This window comes from Pan paniscus, chromosome 19 (assembly GCF_029289425.2).
Source record: "Pan paniscus chromosome 19, NHGRI_mPanPan1-v2.0_pri, whole genome shotgun sequence".
NCBI classification, from domain to species: Eukaryota; Metazoa; Chordata; class Mammalia; order Primates; family Hominidae; genus Pan; species Pan paniscus.
In genome coordinates, this window is record NC_073268.2 from 67083834 (window position 1) to 67102022 (window position 18189).

Sequence of the window (18189 nt, forward strand, 5' to 3'; positions counted from 1 at the left end):
CCTTACTGGGGGTGTTCATGCTGTAGCCTCATCAGACAATTTGCTCTTCCTAGAATGGGATGACTCTTTGCATCTAAGGATCGTTGTACGGGCTGCTCCAGCTGCCTGGAGTCAGTTTTCCTTCCCCGTTTCTTGTCTGACTAGTATTCCTACTCTTCCTTCAAGGCTTAGTCCAAATATCATCTCCCCTAACTACCCCGCCCCATCTTGTCTACTGTCACTTACGCGCGTCTCCTCTGTGGAGACATAACAGGCCACTGTTAGACTTTGACTCATTAAAAATCTGTCATCTGTCTCCCTCACCAGACTATGAGCTACCTGAGGGCAGATATTGTATTTTTTCTTTTTTTAGACAGGGTCTCGCTCTGTCACCCAGGCTGGAGTGCAGTGGCACAATCACGGCTCACTGCAGCCTCAACCTCCTGGGCTCAAGTGATCCTCCTACCTCAGCCTCCCAAGTAGCTGGGATTACAGTCACACACCACCGCACCCAGATAATTTTTTTATTTTTTGTAGAGACAGGATTTCGTCATGTTGCCCAGGCTGGCCTCAAACTCATGGGCTCAAGCGATCCACCCATCTTGGCCTCCCAAAGTGCTGCGATTATAGGCGTGAGCCACCATCCCTAGCTAATTTTTGCATTTTTTGTAGAGACAGGGTCTCACCATCTTGCCCAGGCTGGTCTTGAATTCCTGGGCTCAAGCAATTTACCTGCCTCGGCCTCTCAAAGTTCTAGGATTACAGGCGTGAGCCACCACTAGGGATTGTATTTTTTAACACTTTTTTTTTCTTCAGCCAGTCACAAAAAATCTGGCCCACAATGCATATTGAGTTCAAGAGGATTTTTTTTTAACTGACTAGAATAAAGGAATAAAAACTATACCTATAGCTGCTCAATGTTATTGTTGCTTAAGAGGTAAGCATTTTTATTAGATCCAGGTACAGAATAAATTTCAAAATTGACTCGGACAACAAGTTTGTACACACCTATGATCTTCATGCTTTACATTATGTAAATTACCTCATGTGAATTACTTAATTTAATCCCATCTCAACCTCACAACAGCCGCATGAGATGAGAGTAATTTTAAGTTATAGATTAGCCAGACTCAGGGATATATCAGGATCTTACAAATAGCAAATAATAGGACCAGAATTTGAGCCAAAATCAAAATTACGATCATTCTCTAAACCAAAATGATTAGGATTCAATTGTCTTTAAAGTTTTCTGGGGCCAGGCACAGTGGCTCACCCTGGGAGGCCGAGGCCGGTGGATCCCTTGAGCTCAGGAGTTCGAGATCAGCCTGAGCAGCATGGAGAGACCCCCGCCTCTACAAAAATATACAAAAATTGGCCGTGTGTGGTGGCACAGACCTGTATTCTCAGCTACTTGGGGGACTGAGGTGGGAGGATCACTTGAGTCGGGGAGGCTGCAGTGAGCTGAGACTGAGCCACTGCCCTCCAGCCTGGGTGACAGAGTGAGACTCTGTCTCAAAAATAAATAAATAGATAAATAAATAAATAAATAAATAAATAAATAAATATTTTTGGATGCAGAAATTTGTTTCCAAAAGCAATATCCCTAAACCTGGCCCCTTAGTCGCCTGGTTCCTCATAATTCAGCAGCTGAATAATCACGGGTTCACATCCTTCTCAAAGGGTACTGGGTGTGGTGGCACATTCCTATAATCGCAGCTACTCAGGAGGCTGAGATGGGATGATTGCTTGAGCCCAGGAGTTCGTGCCCAGCTGGGCAACACAGTAAGAACCTGTCTCTTAAAAAAACGTTAACTAGGGGACTTATGACCAAATCTTTTCCCTTCCTTCATCTCAACTATGATAAACTTTCTCCAGTCATCTTTCCTCAACTGAACATTTTCTGCATAACTTGGAAAAGTGGTAGATTGTTACCCACAAACAAAGGACTGCTCATCCAGGTAGTATATGGGGTGCATTGATGTCTTGAAGATCTTAACAGAAGGACTCTGATACTGGATGTTCTTTATGTGTAGAAAAGTGCCTTGTTCTACTTAAAGTTCTCATTCACTCAAAAACATTTACAGAGGAGTTAATAATCACAGATAATAACAGTAGCTAACGTTTATTGAGGGCTTAGTATGTGAGAGGCACTGCTCTACCTGCTTTATGAATAGTAACTCATTTAATCCTCAACAACCCTCAGGCAGGAACTATTGTTAAGACAGTCTATAGATGAGCAAACTGAGACAGAGAAGGCAAGTAACTTGCCCAAGGCCACGGAGCCTATAGTATATTGCCTCTCCCTCCATGCACAGGGCTCTCAGCCAGCTTAGGGTAGATGACACAGGCCCCGCCCTCATGGAGCCTAATTGCTCATGCAAGAGAGACATGGAACAAGGAACTTCGGTACTTGGTGCTGGGGACACATACAAGGTGATAAGAGGTATAAGAAAGAAATGTTGGGCCGGGTATGGTGGCTCACACCTGTAATCCCAGCACTTTGGGAGGCTGAGGAGGGCAGATTTCTTGAGGTCATGAATTCGAGACCAGCCTGGCCAACATGGTGAAACCCCATCTCTAATAAAAATACAAAAAATTAGCTGGGTATGGTAGCACACACCTGTAGTCCTAGCTACTCAGGAGGCTGAGGCAGGAGAATCGCTTGAACCTGGGAGGCAGAGGTTGCAGTGAGCTGAGATTGCACCACTGCACTCCAGCCTGGGTGACAGAGTGAGACTCCATCTCAAAAAAAAAAAAAAAAAAAAAGTTGGACTGCTGGACTGCTAGCTGATGACTTCAGAGGATCAGAGGAGGTGACATTTTAGCTGGATCCTAAAGGATAAGTAGGAGTTCAGTAGGCTGACAAGGGTGGGGTTTGTTGCACAGAGTAACCTTTGCGAAGAGGATAAAACATGTAAAACGTGGAGGTGGAAGAAGAATAACTTGCTTGAAGAACAGTGAGAATTTCTGAGTGATTGGCTCCCAGGGTCCACAGGGGAAGCAGCAGGAAGAAGGCTGGAAAAGTAGGTTGGGCCAAATCATGGAGGGGCTAAAGGAACTGTACATTAGTTGGTGAGAAAGGAAGACTTACTGGAGATATTTAAACAGAGGAGCAGCATGATTACATTTGTGTTATACTTATGAGCAATGGGGAAGATGGACAGGTAGGTGAGAGTTTAAAAAAGAAACCAGAAAATCAATCAAAAGGCAGTTGGAGGCTCACACCTGTAATCCCAACACTTGGGAAGGCCAAGGCAGGAGGATCGCTGGGGTCCAGGAATTTGAGACCAGACTGGGCAACATAGTGAGACCCCATCTCTAAAAAAAAAAGTTAACCTGGTATGGTGGTGCATGCCTGTGGTCCCAGCTACTCAGGAGGCTGAGATGGGAGGATCGCTTGCGCCTGGGAGGTCGAGGCTACAGTGAGCCATGATCACACCAGTGAATTCCAGCCTGGGTGACAGAGCAAGAGCCTATCTCAAAAATAAATAAATAAATAAATAAAAGACAGTTAGAATTAGCTAAGAAACACGTAGTCCCCCAAGGAAGGAATTGGTGGGCAAAGTATTTTAAGAAGCAGAATCAATAAAACTCAGTGACCCTAAAGCTTCTCACCTGGGCCTGTGTGAATGGGGAGGACATTAACCTTGGCAGGGAATAAAGGAGGAAGGGCTCATTTGTTCATCTATTTGTTCAACAGACACTTTGTCAGAGCACAGGAACCTGCCTCAGGTACTGGGGCTACAGCGGCGATTCAGACACAGACCTGCTCTCACAGAGCTCATAGCCTCATGGGCAAGGCAGACAAGTAAACACACTGATTACAAGGCAAAGTAGTGTGTGGGCCGCCCCTTGAGTCAGAGTCTGATGGTGACATCTTGACATCTCGCCCTCGCTGGCATGGCCAGCCCTAGAGGCAGCACTGGTTCCTCTGGTCACTCTGCCACCCCCTCACTGAAGAGGTCTACTCTGGCTTCCCCAGGGCACAGGGGAAGAGCCTGATGTGGACATTTGGTGATGGCAGAACTGGAGCCAGGGCACAGCTTCTATGAAGGCAGGGCAGAAACTGGGCCTCCCAGTGGGTGAGCCACGTCAGTGCCCATCTGGGAAATCCAAGAGCCAAATGCTGGTAGAACTGGATAGAAACCCCTAATCAAGGCTGTGGGGGGAACAGAGCCAAGAGTTTATTTTTAATTTATTTTTATTTTTTTAGAGACAGGGTCTCACCCTGTTGCCCGGGTTTAAGCGCAGTGGTACAATCGCAGCTCACTGCAGCCTCAAATGCCCAGGCTCAAGTGATCTTCCCACCTCAGCCTCCTAAGTAGCTGGGACTACAGGTGTGCACCACCACACTCAGCTAGTTTTTAAATTTTTTTGTAGAGACAGGGTCTCCCTACGTTGCCCAGGCTGGTCTTGAACTCCTGGGCTCAAGCGATCCTCCCAGCTCCGCCTCCCAGAGTGCTGGGATCAGAGGCATGAGCCACCGTGCTCAGCCAAGAACCAAGAGTTTAAAGCTGGGCAGATATGAGACAAGAACAAGCCAGAATATCCAGGGATGATTGCCCTAAACCCCAGGGAACTCGCTGTTTTCTCTGATGGCTGGTATGCGCATGGTACTCGGGTTATAGGGGCTGGCAAAGAGGGTCAGAAGTAGCCCTCTAACCAGTGCACTGGTTTCTACATGCTGCAGAGAAGTGGCCCAGTCATCACATCCTTGTCCATCCTCCCAGATAACCCTCATCAGTTCATCTGGCTGTGCTGTGGATTGCAAGGCATGAAGATTGACTATCTGTAATTGTTTCTGCTGCAAGAGACGGAGGGAGGTAGAGCGAGGGGCCAAGTACACAGAGAGCAGGGCCTGTGAGGAGAGGATTGTCCCCCACTCTCCCTCTCCAGTTTCCTCTCTTTAGAAAGAAAAAGGAATGGACAGGGTCAGCAGAATCTGGAGGCTGCGTTGAAGCTGCCCGTGCTTCTGAACGAAGCAGCCAGTGCTGCTCGACCATCTGGGACACCCGTGGAATTCAGGGCCCCTCTCAGGACATTCAGGGCATGTGGACAAGGTCAGCCACAGGGTGAGGGAGATGGGTAGAGAAAAAGATAACAGGAAATGAACAAGAAAGGGAGCTGCAAAGAGAAAAAAGAGAGTTGGAGAGGAGTAAAGAGGTGAAGGCCCTGTTTCCTGTCCTTGGATTCTTACAGCTCTGCTCACAGCAGCTTCATTTCACACAGTGGCACCGACAACTGATGTGACCGCTTGGGGAGGCAGTAGTGGCGGGAGAAGGCTGGGTTGGGGACCAACTGGGTATGGCATGAGTTTCTGAACCTGGAGAACCTGAAGCCTGATGATCCCTGATGGGAGATGACAACAGGTGGACTGAGCCACTGAGGGGAGGGAGGCGAGGTGGGAGGGGAGGTGGGGGTTCCACGGCAAGCATGTGAATGAGGACACTGGTGGCTGGAGTCCTGGGAGCACCGCAGTCTCCTTTTGGGGTTGATCGGAGCCCTTGGCAGCTTGGGCAGCAGCCATTCATTGCTGTCTTCATTTTATTAACTTTAATTTGCAACTGGGTTGATCAGCAACTGTTCTTCCTGGAGGGTGTAATTAGGGTTATACAAAAAGCCAAGTGGAGAGTTTGGACAACCAAGGGCTGTGCATTCTGTGCTATACTGAGCCCGGGGCCCCCCACGACACCCTCCCTGGAGGACGCCATTTTCCAGCAATAGGTTTGTTGCCTCATTGACTCAAAGGGAAGGCTGAAGTCGCACAGAACCTCATACTTCATGATTTGGAAGGAGTCAGCGTTGGCAACCTTGATCTTCTAGAAACCAGCCATTTGGGGTATTTCCTGGTGGAGCCTTTTTAATTTAGAGCCCACAGCGTTCAATTGATCCCAGATGTCCCAGCTCTTCCTTGAACCATCCAGGTATAGTGCATGCTCCTCCCCACCTACCCCATCCAGGCTGGACCCAAGGTCCCTCAGATCTGACTGCTTCTCTCCACCCCTACTGCCCAGGCTTTAGTTCAAGGACAACTCAGTTTCCCTCTGGATTATTCCTTGGTCCTCCTGGTCTCCCATGGCCCTCTCACTGTCTCCAAAGTAACCATCCTAAAGTACAAATATCTCCTTGTTACAGCACTCCAGGACAACCCCAAACAGCCAGCCCCTCACATCTCTTGCCTTTGCACATGCAGTTTCCTTCTCTTTGAATTTGTGTCTCTCTCTTGCCCTTACACGTCCATCATTGCTTGGTCTGAAATTGGTCCTCTACTCTCTTAAATCCTGTGTGTCAGTGTCATTCTGGATTTGCAGATGCATTTTGGACAGGGATCGTATCTCTGAATTTTTTTTCTCTAAGGTCTATCCCAGATAAGGCCCATATATAGATGTTCTAGGTGATAAGGTTCTAAATGTTCTATGTGATAAAGCTGCTGCTGTATATGTGGCTAAGTGTTGAAACCAACACTCTCCAATAAAACTTTATGTGGCGATGGAAATGTCCCATATCTGCCATGTCCAATATGGTAGCCACTAACAACATGTGGCGATTGAGCATTTCAAATATGACTATTGCAGTGAAGGAACTAAACTCATTGTATTGAATTTTAACTTAAGTAATTTAAATTCAAATAGCCACATCTGGCTAGTGGCTACCATATTGGACAGCACAGGTTTGGCTTAAGCCAACTTGGAATAAGGGTTAGTTAACAAGACTTCCTGCCTGTATCAAATTCAGCACCTCACAGCTATTTTTCAATCTTCGAATAAAATAAATAGCAGTAACAACAATATTTAATCCAGGATTAAATATTGTTTTGATAGCTCAGACTGGGGCAATGTCACAGGCTTATCATCCCAGGCAAACTTTTGATAGTCCAGGGCAATTTCATCTGTTTAAAACATGCTGAGGCTGGTGGGATCTTGCCAGCAAATGCCTTCTGAAGAAGGTGGAACATGGCCGGGTGTGGTGGCTCATGCCTTGTAATCCCAGCACTTTGGGAGGCTGAGGCAGGTGGATCACTTGAGGTCAGGAGTTTGAGACTAGCCTGGCCAACATGGTGAAACCCCATCTCTACTAAAAATACAAAAATTACCTGGGTATGGTGGTGCATGCCTGTAGTCCCAGCTACTTGGGAGGCTGAGCCAGGAGAATCACTTGAACCTGGGAGCCAGAGGTTGCAGTGCACTGAGATAGCACAGCTGCAACTGCACCCCAGCCTGGGTGATAGAGTGAGGCCCTGTCTCAAAAAAAAAAAAAAAAAGAAGAAGAAGGTGGAGCATGATGAACCCAGCTAAGTGAGCTGCTCCAGGCATGAGTAGTGGTATTCCCCAAGCAGGGGAGAATGGTTTCTTAGGTATCTTGAAATGTGAGAGAAAGTATATCCCGAGAGTCTTACAGGGAAGATCTGAATTTATCCTAAAAAGGTTATTTATTGGCCCAGCCCTAAAAACTTTAAAACGGGTAGAAATAGGACTAGTTCAGCAGATGTGCAGTGCCAGGCTGTTAGGTTTCCTTAACTCTTGCTCCAAGGGCAGATCCTTTCTTCTGCCTGTACTTTCTTGGCAATTAGCAATGTGTCTGAATACAAAAAGAAAGCTTAATCCTTTCTTTCTGGGCAGCTGCATCCTTTGAGTTAGGGAAGCCCAGAGCTCTCTGGTGACTGATGGCAAGGTGGAACAATGGGTCAGACAGGGAGGTGAGAGCAGGGGTAGGACACTGACAGCAAAAATACAAAGTTCTCCAGCTCCAGTGCCTACCCCAGTTATCAGCCTGTGCTAATGAAAAGTGAAGACTCAGGAAAAGAAACTCTCAGCTGCCTTGGCCTCTAGAAGAAATGGTTTTGATGGGGGTCGGGGAGCAGCAGGCTGGGGAATAGGATGAGGCTGCCAGCATGGCAGTAGCTCTGTTTAAAAACACCCTTGGCCAGGCGCGTGGCTCACGTCTGTAACCCCAGCACTTTGGGAGGCTGAGGTGTGTCAATCACCTGAGGAGTTCGAGACCAGCCTGACCAATATGGTGAAACCCCGTCTCTACTAAAAATACAAAAATTAACCGGATGTGGTGGCATGTACCTGGCACTCAGGAGGCTGAGACAGGAGAATTGCTTGAACCTGGGAGGCAGAGGTTGCAGTGAGCCGAGATCGCATCACTGCACTCCAGCCTAAGCCACAGAGCGAGATTCCGTCTAAAAAAAAAAAAACAAAAACAAAACAAAAAAAAAACACTCTCACAGGATGGGAAGAGCTAACAAAAGGAAAATAATTATAGCATTTTAGCCAACACTGTATCTGCTTAAACTCACATATAAATAGATCCTTAAGCCCTTCTCTACTCGGCATAGCCACTTTAACCTCATCCATGAGCAGGGACTTTGAGGGGGCAGGAGAATGTTTTCTGGTGAAGCAAAGAACTACCCCCACAACCAAAGCACCACACAAACTTACGAAAAAAACAAACAACAACAACAACACCAAAAAAACAAACAAACCCTGCTCAGTCCCTGGGGAAGAGAAAAGGCCAGGATATGGAACAGGGAGGGAAGGGCTGCATTCAAAATCCTGTCCTACCCATACATTGTAAAATGGTACAACCACTTTAGGAAACAGTTGGGTGGTTTCTTTAAAAGTGAAACATACACTTACCACGTGACCCAGCAATCCCTCTTCTAGTTACTAATGCAAGAGAAATGAACACATGCATCCACATGATGATTTATATACAAATGTTCATAACTGCTTTATTCATAATAGCTGCCAACTGGAAACAACCCAGATGTCCAAACACAGGTGAATGGCTACACAAACTATAACATATCCATATAATGGAATATATTACTCTGCAATAACAAGGAAAGAACTATGATAGACGCAACAATATGAACGAATCTTGAAATCATTAGGCTGAGGGGGAAAAGTCAGAGGTAAGAGTAGAGTAGAAACTGTATGGTAACATATAGGAAACATGCAAATCTGATCTGTCATGACAGAAAGCAGATTGGTGCTTGCCTGGGGCCAGGGAAGGGGCATGACTGACTCAGAAGGGGCCACAGGGAACCTTTCAGGGTAACAGAAATGTTCTCTACCTTGGTTATTGTGGTAGGTATGCAAACACACAACAGTGCACCTAAAATGGGCACATTTTGTTGTGCGTCAGTTAGACCTCAACAAAGTTGACTTAAGAAATAATTCCTTCCCGAGAGCCTGGCCTACGAGGTGCGGGCAAACAGAGAGGCCTCCCTCAAGGCGCTGGCGATACTGCCAAGCTGGAAAAACGGCTCGCTGGCAGCCTGGAAAAGGCCGTTCTCTGGCTCTTGATCCTTAAAAGGCTGGAATTTCTGGCTGAACAAGAAGGCCTGGGCCCAGTCCCCAGGGGGCAGCTTCTCCTCAGCTCTGGGCAGGGTGCCTGGCCACCCCTCACACAGGTGCTGGCTTGCTGCCCAAACACAGGACCAGGGGGCCTGGGCAGGCCCCCACAGCCCTGCTGGGGGAAGAGGAGGAGACCAGCCCGTAGCCAGCCCAGCCTCAGCCCCAGCAGCCAGTGGCTGGCAGGGCCTCTGCCTACACAGCAAGCTCTCAGAGTGGGGGGATGGGAGCAGCGCCCAGGCACCCACCCAGCTCCCCCAACCCAGACTGTCACCGGGGACCTTTACCCTGAATGGGGATGGTTTTAACAGCCCCTAGAGAGGGTCAGGGCATCTGTGACAGGACAGGGTCTGAGCCTCGGACTTTCACCTCTCAGCCCAGTGCCCTTTTCCCCGCAGCAGCCTAAGCTCCCAGTGATTCTCTGGGGGAGGGATTTCTGATGGGGCTGGTTCTGAAGAAAAGCTCTCCAGGGCAGGGCCTGTGAAACCCAAGGACTGACTGCTGCGGGGGCTGGATAGCCTTTGGGGACAGAGGAGGGGAGAGGGTGGCAGAACCTAAACAGCTGCGGCCGCTGCTTTGTCCAAGGGCAACCCAGCCTCCCAGGTGTGGCCATCGCCTCTGCCTCTGACCTGAGTCTCAGACCAGAGCCAGCTGAGGCCTGGGTGCTCCCTTCAGCCCCTTCTGGTTCTGCAATTCAAGGCCCAGTTAACCCCCTGTGGGGTCATAGAGAAGCTTGCAGAGGGTGGAGCCTGGGACCTGATTCTGCTCACCCTGGACTCTGGCCCAGCCAGTGCCTTCTGGCAACAGGGACCCTCCAGGGTCCCAGGAGCCCTGGAACCTCCTCTGCTCCCTCTGGCTCTGTCTCCTGCCCCACCCCCTTCCCTGTTGCCACCTGCACCTGTTTTTCCGGCCTTGCTCAATCTCTCCAATCCACAGGCTGTTTGTTCCCAGGGGTCGCCTCCCCTTATCTCCCAGGCAGCTGTTGGCCATGGCCTGAAGGTACAGAATTCATTGTTAACTCTTCAGCTTCCCTCATACACTCCACCCCAAAAACCATAGCAGCAAAGAGCACCAGGGAGGGCCCAGGTTTGGGGTCTGGGGTCTGGCCCTCCCTGCTGTGTGACCTTGCCTCATTGTGTGACCTTGAGCTGGTCACTTACCCCCTACACTTCTGTTTTCTCATTGGTAAAATGAGAGCATTTTACCTTTTTATTACCCCAGCTCTGTACCTCTTCCCCCGCCACACACACACACTCACAAACTCTTTCTCTCTCTCTGTCTCTCTGTTCTTAAAATGTAGGGCTATCAAGTAACACTCATCCAATAATTATTAATTCAGGAGCTGATTTTTTTTTTTCCAGACAGTCTCGCTCTTGTCCCCCAGGCTGGAGTGCAGTGGCTCGATCTTGGCTCACCTCTGCCTCCCAGGTTCAAGCAATTCTCCTGCCCCAGCCTCCCAAGTAGCTGGGATTACAGGCACCTGCCACTACGCCCGGCTAATTTTTGTATTTTTAGTAAAGATGGGGTTTTCCCATGTTGGCCAGGCTGGTCTCAAACTCCTGACCTCGTGATCTGCCTACCTCGGCCTCCCAAAGTGCTGGGATTACAGGCATGAGCCACCATGCCTGGCCAGGAGCTGATTTTGTATGAAGCAAAACTAATCAGAGCTTCTGAGCAGCATGTCCTGGTTTTGTTTCATACAAAACAGAATCCTGAATTAGTAATTACTGAATAAATGTACATTTATCATGTCCCTCATAATTCCAGCAATGAAACTTGACATTTTAGTTAAGCCAGTGTACCCTTCTCACAGATAAATATTCTATTTTCTTTTAGAATTTTATAAAGATAAAAAACAGCAACAGGTCTCTTTCTCCCTGCTCTTTTCTGATCTGGGGTGGGGCGTGGGGAGCCAGGAACAGGTGATCTTCCAGACCCCTTGTATTGCTGGGTTAGGAGGCCCACGTGTGTTCCATTGGCGAATACACTAGTCAATCATTAGGCCCATCATCAGTCCCACCTACCAATGCCTGGCCCCCATCAAAGACCAGTACAGAATAGAGAAGGGCCAGCAGGACCAGGGCAGAAAACCCTGCTCCCATCACAAACCCTTCTGCCTCTGCCCGCCCAGCCCACAATGAACACCAGAATTCAGAGCTACTGCCAGTGGAAATGGGAAGGGACCACCTCTGTGAGCACTTTAGGATTTCTCCAAGGGATGAGAAAGACTGGTTAAGAGTTCAGGGGGGCACAGTGGCTCACACCTGCAATCCCAGCACTTTGGGAGGCTGAGGCAGGAGGATCACCTGAGGCCAGGAGTTTGAGACCAGCCTGGTCAACATGGTGAAACCCCGTCTCTACTAAAAATACAAAAATTAGCCAGGCATGGTGGCAGGCACCTGTAATCCCAGCTACTGGGGAGGCTGAGGCAGGAGAATCGCTGGAACCTGGGAGGCAGAGGCTGCAGTGAGCCAAGATTGCGCCACTGCACTCCAGCCTGGGCAACAGAGTGAGACTCTGTCTCAAAAAAAAAAAAAAAAAAAAAAAAAAAAGGCTGGGTGCAGTGGCTCACGCCTGTTATCCCTGCGCTTTGGGAGGCTGAGGCGGGTGGACCATGAGGTCAAGAGATCAAGACCATCCTGGCCAACGTGGTGAAACCCTGTCTCTACTAAAAAAAAAAAAAAAAAAAAAAAAAACTCTACTAAAAAAACAAAAACAAAATACAAAAAAATTAGCTGGGCATGGTGGCATGCGCCTGTAGTCCCAGTTACTCAGGAGGCTGAGGCAGGAGAATCACTTGAACCCGGGAGGCGGAGGTTGCAGTGAGCCGAGATTGCACCACTGCACTCTAACCTGGGGCGAGACTCCGTCTCAGAAAAGAAAAAAAGATCCATTCCCTACTGGACAGTCTACCATGATGTCTTAGAGGTGCCTCAAATTCAATTTGTTTAAACCAACCCATTGTTTTCCCTCTGGGGATGGGAGAGATGCCCCTCTGGCTGAACCCCCAACCTATACATCTGACCGTCAATCACCCAGGCTCTGCCTTCTGACCCCTAACTCCCCTCAGCCCCTGTCAGGACTTCTAGGCCAGAGCTCCAGTTCCTAATGGTGTTTTCTCCTTCACCTCCCTCAGCCCAGTCCTCACCAGGGCCCTCATGGCTCATGGTGGGGGCCTCCCATCTTCCCACCCATCACCAAACTGGAGCCAGGGGGCTTTTTCACATCACCTGTGATTGATCATCCGTAGCCTTGATCAAAACCTTCAGTGACTTCATGCAAGGACACAGCATGTATGCGAGACAATGGGGAGAAAAACAGGGAGTAACTAAAGTTCTTGGGGGAAAGGTGGTGAACCACTGATCACTCCAGACCTTTAATTTCACAAATGAGAAATATGAGACTCAGAGACACAGAGTATCCAGCTCAAGGTCACCCAGCAAGGCAGAGGGAGATGGTGTATTTGGGGGACAGTGATGCTCTGTCCCACCTGGCATGCTGTCCACCCCCCATGTCCTCACTGGGCACTGTACTCCAGCCACATGGAGCTTCTGTGTGCCCTAAACTTAAACACCTCTTTCACCCTACTTCCTTCTTCATGTAGGCATGTCCTTCCTCTCCTCCCCACATCCACAGTCCTAGCCACCCGCCCAGGCCCAGCTCAATTGCTGCCTCCTCCAGGAAGGCTTCCCTGAATGCCTATGCTGACCTCCTCTGCATGCCTTCCCTCCCATCACTCAGCATTCTCAGGTTTGGTTAGAATCATTCTTGGGCATGTCCTCCAGGCGGGGTGGGACTTGTCTTACTCACCTTCATATCTTCAAGAGCACCCTGCACAGTGCCTGGCCTGTTACAGGTGCTCGACAGGTATTTCTGGAAGGAATTATCATTACATTTATATTGTCATTATGCATGTCTGGCATTGACAGTTGAGTCAGCCACTGTGCTCAGTGTACGAGTCAGAAGACATGCGTCTTCAAAACAGTCCCAACGATTAGCCCCATTTCACAGATGAGGAAACTCAGGCTCAAAGGAAATTGATTGCTTGCCCTGGGTCTCACTGCCGGAAGGAGGCAGAGTTGAAACTTGACCCCAAGTGCGGCTGATTCTAAAGCCTGTGACTCTTTTTTTTTTGTTTTTGTTTTTGTTTTAAAGACGGAGTCTTGCTGTGTTGCCCAGGCTGGAATGCAGTGGCATGATCTCTGTTCACTTCAACCTCCGCCTCCTGAGTTCAAGCGATTCTCCTGCCTCAGCTTCCAAAGCAGCTGGACTACAGGTACGTGCCACCATGCCCGGCTAATTTTTATAATTTTAGTAGAGATGGAGCTTCACCATGTTGGCCAGGCTGGTCTCAAACTCCTGACCTCAGGTGATCTGCCTGCTTCTGCCTCCCAAAGTACTGGGATTACATGTGTGAGCCATAGCATCTGGCCCAGCCAAGCCTATAACTCTTAATCTCTGTGTTCTCTCTGCAGCAGGGATGACGGCGCTCCTGGAGGCTGGCTGGGAAGCTGGTCAGGGTCCCAGGACTCTGACACCCCCTGTGGCCCTTGTAGCCTTGGGGAGTCCTGTGATCCAAGGCTGGAGGACTGAGTCCCCTCCAGGTCTCATAGCAGACGAATAGCAGCTTCACCCAGGCCTGTTTTGTCGTGGCCCCATTCAGAGGCCGCCCTCCTCTGTGGTTTAGAGCGTGCCCTGGAATCCCTAGCACAGCCAGGTGAGGAGAGTTCCCCGCTGGCCCCCTGCCGCAGGAACACAAAGTACCTTTGCACATAACCTTTCTTTGTCCTCTGCTGGTGACGGCAAATAGGGCAGGCCCAGGGCAACGTGGTAAGGTGGCAGAAGTTTGTTTTGGACAGTGTTTGCAGCTTCTCTGTTCCCTTTCCACCAGGGGTTACCTCCTGCTGGCTGACCCCTTCCTGTGCTGCGGGCTGGAATATAGGGTTTAACCCTGTTATAACCCAGAGGAACACAAAAGGAGGAACATCAGGCTTTATGGAGAGACTGGAAATGAAGTGGAGGTTTTCCTTGCTCATGAAACCTGGCTCACCCTACAGGTAGTCCCAAAGACAGCTTGTGATTTTCTTTCCCCTTTGGTCCCCCGACCGCTTCAGAGCTCTCTGGGAAGCTATGCTCTCTCACTGCTTTCCCTCCCCTGATCAGAGTCCCTGTGCCAAGGCTCCTGGATACTGGGGCTGGAAAACCTCCTGTCCCTTCCACCACTCCTGTGCCCTCCAGGGAAGGGGTCTGGGGTCTCGGGGCTCACCCCCACCTGTGTGCCAGTCCCTGTGCTAGGCCTGCACAGACATCAGCTCGCTGATCACTACGAGAACCTCAACTCTTCTCCCCATTCCATGAGGACACCGAGGCTCAGAGGTGTTCGTGATACTCAAGATCACACTGCCAGAGCGTGAGTTACTGGGATTTGAACTTTGGTCTGTGTGGCTGCAAAGCCAGTGCTGCTATGATTCTCTTTCCACTTGCTGCAGCCCACGTCCCTCTGGGCAAGTCTGACACCCTAGCTGCCCTCAACTGCCTGGCCCCGTGGCGTCCCAGAGGGCGAGGGGAGCACAGGGACTGGGCACAGAGGCCAGCTGGGGTCAAGGCAAGGGGGCTGCCCAGCACAGTGGTTCTGCTCCAGAGGTGCAGTCAGACTGCCTGGGTTGGCTCATGCCTGGGTCTGTCATCGTGGGCAGCATGACCACCCTAAACCTCAGTTTTCTCTTTTGTCACCTATGTGCTAAAAATACCTATTTCTGGAGATTCTTGTGAGGATTAAATGAGATCTTCCAAGCCAAGTGCTTTGCATAGTGACACAGGGTAGGTGCTCAAGAAATTTTGTTGTCTGCCTGTGGTCTGGGTGGGGGCAGGGTGGGGCTGCGATGGTGAAGAAATGACACAGAAACCCACAGGAAACTTCATCATCTAGATGGTACATGGATGGCACATTCAAGGGAAGTAACAAAACGAGAAGAAAAAACTTTTACATTTTGGCTGAGCAAAGGCAACAATATAATTACCATCATTTATAAAAACTGCCTCCCATTAATGTCTAATTCCCACAAAGCGCAACAATGATTATCTCATTAACTATGTGTCAGATTAACTTTGTTGCAGGTTTTATTTGATTAAAACAGTGAACTCACAACACGTATTATGCTCATTCTTCATAGTTTGTGGTTTCTGGAGCATAGTCCTCTGTTGGCAACTTTTTCTAAATTAGAGGGCACGTTTCTGGGTAAGTTGTTTTTTAGAAATTTAGTTATCTGGAGTCCCAAAGCACCCAGGGTGGAGGGAAGGGCTCAGAGCTTCCTATTAGCTTCCACCTTTGGATTTGCTAAGGCCAGTGATGAAAGATGAATTATGTATCCATATTTTCAAGACTTTGGGGGCTGGGCTTGGGCTTGGGCTGGGCGCTGTGGCTCATGCCTGTAATCCCTGTACTTTGGGAGGCCGAGACAGGTGCATCACATGAGGCCAGGAGTTCGAGACCAGCCTGGCCAAAATGGTGAAACCCTGTCTCTACTAAAAATACAAAAATTAGCCAGTCATGGTGGCAGCACCTGTAATCCCAGCTACTCAGGAGGCTGAGCCAGGAGAATCACTTGAACCCAGAAGGTGGAGGTTGCAGTGAGCCAAGATCATGCCACTGCACTCCAGCTTAGCCAACAGAGCAAAACTCTGTCTCAAAAAAAAAAAGTCTTATTCGAATATTTTACTGTGTGCATTTGTATTACTTTTGTGACATATATAATTTTTTAATGTCTGGTAGCGGAAGATACTGTTTTTATTCCCTCCCCCTCCCCCTGGCCCCGATATATTGAAAACTCTAAAGTTGTTATATCCTGGATTCTGTTTCCTCCATGAGGAGAAAAGTTTGTTATCTGTCATATGCACTTAAGCACCTGATGTTTTTCTCATTTTCTGGTAGGTGGTGCAGACCCCTGTCCCCTCCTCCTCACCCCTACCTTAACAGGGAGAAGCTGCCTGTGGACAGCTCCCAGCTGCACAGGGAAATCGCTGAAGATTTCTAATAGGGAAGTGTCACACTTTGCCAACTCTGGAGAAGACAGAATAATTGGCTGGAATCGCAGACCGGGTCAGTGGTACAAGAGAAGGCAGAAGCTCGGTGGGGAGGGGTTGGTTCCCCAGCATTTGGCTGGGCATCTCCCACAATGCCAGACCAGAATCATTGTATCCTGAGGCTCGGGCCATTCCGTGGCCCCCGGTCATCCCCAGGAGCTGGAGTATGTGTCTGCTGCACTGTGGGAGAGCCCCTGCACCCACACTGAACCCAAGGGTGACCCTTTCCCTGAGATCAAGTGATGTAGAGGCTCAGGAAGAGCCCAGCTGCAGTGCTCAACTCCACCGGAAGGGAAGGGGAGGGAAGGGGGCAACAGAAACCCCTGTTGTCATGCAGAAAAGGAAAGCTTGTCTGGGAAAGGGTGTCCGCACTGTCCTTCCCCAGGGCTGTGCAGACCGATGGTCTGCAGGTACAAGTACCAAGCAGAGAGGGCCTGCTCTGATTCACACTTAGCTCTCTGGGAGAGAGACAAGGGCAAGCTTGGATCTTGGAGGACCAGAGAGAAAAGCCCCTGACCTAGGAGGTAGGAAGGGGAGGGCATTTATTTGTTCTATCTGCTCCTGATCAAAATGTAGTCTCCACATGTGGCCTGTGGAAACAGACCCCTCACCTCCAGCTCAAGGCTCCTGTGTACTGTCCTCCTCTAGTCCCTGTCTCTGTGGTCTAGCTACTTTGCCTCAGCCACTGGGCATCAGATCTGGGGCAGCATGGTCTAATAGAAATATAACCCGAGCCACACATAGAATATAATATTTTCTTTTTTCTTTTTTTTTGAGATGGAGTCTCGCTCTGTCACCCAGGCTGGAGTGCAGTGGCGTGATCTCGGCTTACTGCTTGCTGCAACCTCTACCTCCTGGGTTCAAGCAATTCTCATGCCTCAGCCTCCCAAGTAGCTGGGATTACAGGCGTGCACCACCATGCCTGGCTAATTTTTGTATTTTTAGTAGAGATGGAGTTTCACCATGTTGGCCAGGCTGGTCTCGAACTCCTGACCTCAGGTGATCCACCTGCCTCGGCCTCCCAAAGTGCTGGGATTATAGGCATGAGCCACTGCACCCAGCCAGAATATAATATTTTCTAATAACCACATTTAAAACAAGGAAACAGGTAAAATTAATTTTTTGAATATATTTTGCTTAACCCAATATGTCTAGAATATTATAATTTCAACACGTAAACCATTTAAAAAGTAAAGAGATCTTTTATATTCTTTTTTCATACTAAATTTTCAAGATCTGGTTGGTATGTAGTTTACTCTTGTGGCACATCTCAGTGTGCCCATGGGCACATGGCCATGGCTACCATATTGGAGAGTGCAGGTCTGGCACTTTCCTTGTGCCCTCCACTCCCCACAGGGGAGGTCAGAGGCCTCCTCAGAGGCCCCTGTCCAGACCCCTTTGCCTTTCCCTGACCCAGGAGCAAATCATCCTTTGGGCCGGGGTGCCCATTTATGTTTCCTTATTGGACAGTGGGGAAGGCAAGAGTCCTGGACTGGGCATCAGAAGGCTCTGCCACTCAGCCTGCTGTGTGACCTGGAGCAAGTTACTTCCCCTCTCTGGGCACTGGCCTCATTCTCTGTCAGATGAATTTTCATTAGATTTGTGACTTTCAAACTGTGGAACCTGTTTTTCCAAGGCAATCTCATGCTGAAACCCCCATGTATAAATCACAGGAGAGTGGAGCTGCTCAAGGCACTGTGAGCTGCTGCCTCCAGCTCCCAGCCTGGAGATCACTCAGTGGCCAGGCCCTGGAGCACAGAGGGTG

General features: G+C 49.2%; 1 long non-coding RNA gene across 3 annotated transcripts in view; it reads left to right on the forward strand.

Moving 5' to 3' along the window:
• The window catches only part of LOC117976559 (uncharacterized), a 55166-nt gene that overhangs the window by 28039 nt on the left and 8938 nt on the right, over positions 1-18189 (forward strand). Inside the window, exons 1-4 of one of the 3 annotated variants that reach the window (XR_008621568.2) lie at positions 9110-13617; positions 13817-14058; positions 14233-14398; positions 14625-16440. This is a non-coding gene — a long non-coding RNA (uncharacterized LOC117976559). Of the gene's footprint in view, positions 1-9109; positions 13618-13816; positions 14059-14232; positions 16441-18189 lie in introns of those variants that run through there. The other 2 variants (XR_008621566.2, XR_010110688.1) reach the window with 2 other exon arrangements.